The 5,888-nt window shown below is 35.4% G+C and overlaps 1 pseudogene; it reads left to right on the forward strand.

Annotated features, from left to right (window-relative positions):
• The first annotated feature begins 5,251 nt into the window (after positions 1 to 5,251).
• On the forward strand, positions 5,252 to 5,590 carry LOC150108812 (large ribosomal subunit protein P2 pseudogene; annotated as a pseudogene).
• Positions 5,591 to 5,888: the final 298 nt, after the last annotated feature.

The raw sequence follows: 5,888 nt of genomic DNA on the forward strand, positions 1-5,888 counted from the left end.
TTAGTATGCCACAGTAAAATCAAAACAGAGTTTGATTAAATCAAATGAAACCTAAGAAAATCATCTGATTAAGATGTTAACAAATATGTTTCATTGCTGAATATCACTTGTGAGATATTTTATTTAGTTCAGTATAAGTACGGTTACTCCTGAAATAGAGCAGCGAATAAGAGGGTGGCAAAGATCTTCAATCTGCATCCCACATACATTTCAGGAAAATGAAAAGCAGAGTTCTATTTGCATCTTCCATTGAGTAATCTTTGTTTACACCATGAAGATCGCTGTTCATTCCTCAAGAATTCCTCTCCCCATTGTGAATCTGGAGTCCTAATAGCGTTCATTTCAAGGTGTCACGGGGATCATCCTTGATTCTCGTTTTCCACTGATTGGAGATCTTGTAAGAAAACTCCAGATTGGAATTCTCAGTTCATCAAAAATAGGTGTCTAAGCATCCACCTTGGGAATTTTTTATATACCAGAGTCATCAGGAACATGGCCTCACTTCGCCAAATTTTTGGCTTTACGAGATCCAACGCCAGCCGCACTGTGCATAACAATCTGTCACGTGAAATTTTGACTGAGAAGATTCAACTGACTCCAGTGGCTGCACAAGTCTTAGTTGTGTGATGTTTTGGTAAGTGTACTTTTTAATATGCGTAATTCCCAAGGTGTCCGCGCGGTTAACCTAGGCTTTTCGCTTCGCAACCAAATGCCTGGGGAAGTAGTGTCCTAGGTTCGATTCTCGTCGGAGACGTGAGGAGCTCAAGGATCTTCCTCAGGCATAGCCAAGTTAGCCGGTCTTGGGTGAGGGCAGTAGGTTTTTTCCCCGGCTTAGCTGGGATTTTTTCATCCCACAAGCAGGCAAACCGGCCCCGTGAATACACACGGACTACAGTCATGAATGCCTCCATTAGGGTTGCAGCAATGGAGTGGCGTGCCGGCTGCATTATTTCGCCGTGACTCCTCATTAGCAGGAGACCCAACTCGTCTGATCAGATGGAAGGGATAGATAGAATTCCCAAGGTCTGCTACGTTGTACCTAAACTGAATAATGAAATCACTTTTACTGCGGTGAAAATTGTCTCCACTAGTTTAAGAACATTTCTAAAAGTGCTCTGAATATCATTACTGATTTTAATTCAAATGGATATTATTCTCTGATTAGTTTACATATTTATTTATTTATTTGTAATTCTAACCTACAAAGAGATTGTAAACCTATAACAAAGACTAAAAATAGAACATTTTCAAGCCAGTTCATTTCCCGGTATGCATGGTACTGGTATCACACAGGGATACGAAAATAACTCTTCAAGCACTATTTTATTGTTCTCATGAGCGAGTTATTTAGCAGTGAATACGCACTGTTTTCAGAATCCTCCGTTTAATAGGTATTAATAGGTATTAGGTATGATCGTTCTCAAAGGCCATATTAGTGGACGTGTATTTACTCTTCAATCCATTAATCACACCAATTTCAGGGAAAATATCAGACAGTCTTGTGATAACACGTGACTCAATTGGGAAAAACTTAGCAGATCACAATTTCATTTTACTGTAAATGCGGTGTCTTTAACTATATTGCTACAATTTTCAATGTGAAAAAAAGACGAGAGAGAGAGAGAGAGAGAATACGAAATAACAACACTTCTTTTCTTCTTTAATTTTGAACACCAGAGGAGTTCATAAGTGTCCTCCTACTACATTAAGTATCCTACCCACTCCAATCACCCCATCAATTAAGAAATGGGAATCTAAATAATCATTCATCAAATCTCGATCATTTATAGGCATTTCCTGTGCATAAAATTTACAGCATAATTTATGTTGTGCAATGCATCAGTCATAATGCACAGGTATATTTAAATATTTAAATAGATTTAAATATACGTGTTCGTGAATCAAGAGTACATTTAAGAAGCTGAACGTACTTTGTTGAAACCGACTCAGTGGAAACATTGCCATAGGGAACAGATGCAACGAGGGACAGCTTTTTTCCAATCGCTCCATTTCTAAGTTTCCTCTATCTTTTTCGCTCTCCAGTGATCCCATCTTTAATTTCGTAACCATTTTATACACGTTTATGATGATATCTTTTGTCAATTTCTGGGAATTATTTGTTGGGAATAGAGGCTTAGAGTTTCTGATGTTGCGGCTAATCAACAGTGAAACATCGCAATGTAATTAACTTACCGGTGTCTGCATTATATAGCAGTAATGTGCATGCAAATAGAGTGGATAACATCGCAAAAATGACTGATTTGTTTTTAAAAAATGCCTAACGGTGATTCAGCCTGCGACAGGTAACTGAGTTTCGTTTATGAAGGAAATGAATTTTTTTTCACCATGTGAAAGTAATCGAAATCCGCCATATAGTATCAAACGATTTTCACTTTCGAATTAAGTTTTACTTCAATCCCAAAATACAAAACTGTAACTTGTGTTGCGAGTAAGCATATGATGATATACCGTCCGCCATTTGAAGAATAAAACACATCTTTTTTCAGAAAAGCCCCTAACGAATTATATTATTCTATTCAATGACAATAAATCTATATTTTAAGTTTATGCAAAAGTATTTGATGTCAGCAGGACATCGTTTCATACCAGACAATTTGGAAATAAAGGTGAGCAATGCAAAGGTGTTTGTGAAATAAAATAAGTGAAATAAAATAAGTGAAATAAAAACAGTTCGCCCTCGCATATATTCTAATTGCCTCGTAAAAATTAATAATGTTTAATTTTCAAATGTTAACAGTCAAATACCAGTCGTCTAGCTCTGTATAAGGCGGCGGATATGTTTTATTTCTATTCCAGAAGCCCGCTGCTAATGATGGTGAGCTATCTTTCACTTTCTCACTCCCTCACAAATTGCTGTCATCTTAACAGTCTGTCAGCAGGCGTAAATCAGACCACCGCAATGTGGACGTTTACATTATCAATGTCTACTAGATGATTAGTAACGACCTCTTTATAAATAGCTAAACAAATAAACGGGATGCATATTACTCTTTTAGAGAGAGACAGAGAGACTAAGATAACTCTCTTCTTTCGCACACCAAACATGAATTCTATTTAGGCAACTAGTTGTGCACTAAGTGAGCTAGGAGCGAATCAAAACACAGAAAGAAATTACTTCTAGCGGATTCTTAGAACAACAGCTGGCTGAATTTTTTGTGTCATACCTTTACATACAATGATAAATGGCTTTATCTCACAAAGGAGCTTTATGAGGCACGTGATCACAGATGCATGGTCTGTGCCAGTAGAAATAACGCGAACCAAGTGCCTTTTTTTCTTACTTTTTCACGCCACGGACTGTAAGATTCCATGTTGATTGATTACTCCTGAGACAAGAACACCATAGATTCAGCATATTTAATGTCTTTCCAATCCAAACTATGTTTAGTTTTTATAGAAACTAGGCTAGAAAACGCGTATCTGATGAAAGACCTAAGTTGTGCTACCTCTCCTATGGTGTCACTTTGTCAACGCCTATATTGCCGTCTCTTACAATGCTAACTTCATCTCTCGTGCCGCGGATGAACACCGCTCATTTCTCAAAGAGCGGACAGAAGCACTGGACTCTGACAGCAGAACAACCTGGAGTGTTGTGTTGAAAATAACACGCCAAAAAGGCCCACACACGCTTTGGCGAGTAAGAAACTGTCTGGCGAACGATCGTGAAATATGAACTGCTTTCAACAATTCACAGATGGAGGTGTTAGACCGGGCTACTACAAGAAGGATATTTGCAGGCGGGAAGTAAACTCAGCTGTACGACTTCTTACTGTCTCCTGATTACGGAGGTTGTTTCTATAATTAAAAAGACGTTGTGTTCAATACAAAATCTAATTTCGATAAGGGCACCATGTTTAGTTACACCAAAAATGGTGGAATATTTTCTAGACAACTCGCTCCACAGAAAACCTTTAATACGTTGTAAAGAAAAAATAATTCTCTTTATATTTTTTTAAGAATAAATAATCCCTTAACATGGACGGTATTAATACTGCAAAATTATCTCTAGAAGAGTATTTAATTAATTAATTAATTATTTTTTCTATGGATGAACTCTCAACTAGGATTTCAAACTGTCAGTAAATTTGTTTTATTCAATCTTAAAATAAGACTTCATAAAATTTTTCTACAATTTTAATAAATATCAGGATTTGAAGATTTATATGACTTGGAGTATTCGGAGAATGTGCTAAATGAAAAAGGATAGAATATTACTTTTTTCGAAAAAGCCGTATTAAATTTAATTCAGTCAAACAACTTTTTTTAAAACACTTCAAGTGCACTATATTAAAAGATTTTATCTGGACATTCTATTTCTTGTATTTCAATTAATTATTAATATTTGTATTGTTCTGAGAGGCTTTTTTCATGTGTCGTTCATGTGCCTTTGTGTTCAAAGATGTACGAGCTGATAGTCAACTTCTTGTTCCTCTTCCCATTCTCTTATTTACGAGCAACATGATTACAGTAGGCACTTTACGGTTCGCATGTATTTCACCTCATAGCAGTGTAATCTTTTTCCCCAGTGCTGAATGCAAAACAGACATAATCATTGTCAGAATCATCAAAGTGGTGGAACAAGCAAAGAAATTACTGAAATGCCGTGTCTTTGGCATTTCAGTAATTTAAATGCGAGCTATACAATCATACAGTTTCAACAATATTGTAAACTGAATATTCCAAAGTCGTGAGTATTTCACCAAAGTTCCAAAAACATTCGCTTTTAGTATATTTCTTTGAAAACTAAAAATACCACATTGAGTACAGCAAATAATCTGATAATCTGTAATGGAATTGTCGAAAATGCTTTCACGTGGTTTATCATTATTTTTGTTTTTAATTTCACTTGTAAAATACATTAGTAGTACTGCTAAAATGAGGACAGGTAGTTGAAGCTTATTTCCCACGAAATGAATCTGCTGGAGAACAATTTCTTGACATTTTCCGAGAAATATACATTATAATCATTTTAGTTATATAGTTTTTAAAATTAAAAAAAAAATTCTGTGAATAATAAGTTGATTCAAGGCTAAAGTATCAGCTGAAAATAAAACCAGTGTTGTTATTTGAATTACGTAGACATACAAATGCACAAAATGAAAATATGTGTAAAATATTCTTAGCGTGGATCATGATGGGAAGAGTGAAATACCTCATTCAGTTATTATTATTATTATTAAAACAAGAGAAGATGCGTGCTTTAGGTTTTGGAGTGTGCACAACTTTTCATGTCATTTTGACTTAAACGATGCGTTACGTGGCCGCTTACCTGTTAGTCACCCTTGGTGGAAACAAGAGTCCCACTCAAAGTGATGTTGAGAAGATTCTTGGTAGTGTTGGGATTGAGATTGATGAAGATAGGCTGAACAAAGTTATTAAGGAGTTAAAGGGCAAAAATGTGAATGATGTCATTGAAGCAGGTAAAGCTAAGCTAGCATCTATGCCAGCTGGTGGAGCGGTTGTTGCTGTTAATGGTGGTGCTGCACGTGGTGGTCCTGCTGCAGAGAAAGAAAAAAAAAGAAGAGTCCGAAGATCTAATGATGATATGGGATTTGGGTTGTTTGATTAAATATATTGTAAAACATTCTTTTGCCATGTTTAGCAATTTTGTACACTGTTGTACCATAAAGAAATATTAAAGCAAAAGTTATTTTGAAAAAAAAAATTATTATTATTATTATTATTATTATTATTATTATTATTATTATTATTATTATTATTATTATTATTATTTAAGCTGCGAGCAGCATTAAGAATTTATGTAAAGAATGTGATTAAACTGAATACGGTATTACAGCGCGGCTGCTCTTTTTGTGCTGTGTTAGTATTTTCTACATTATGTGGACCGCATTAATCTGAAACTAATA

This window comes from Typopeltis vanoorti, chromosome 2, assembly GCF_054136105.1.
Source record: "Typopeltis vanoorti isolate ZY-2024b chromosome 2, IOZ_Tvanoo_1.0, whole genome shotgun sequence".
Classification (NCBI taxonomy): domain Eukaryota; kingdom Metazoa; phylum Arthropoda; class Arachnida; order Uropygi; family Thelyphonidae; genus Typopeltis; species Typopeltis vanoorti.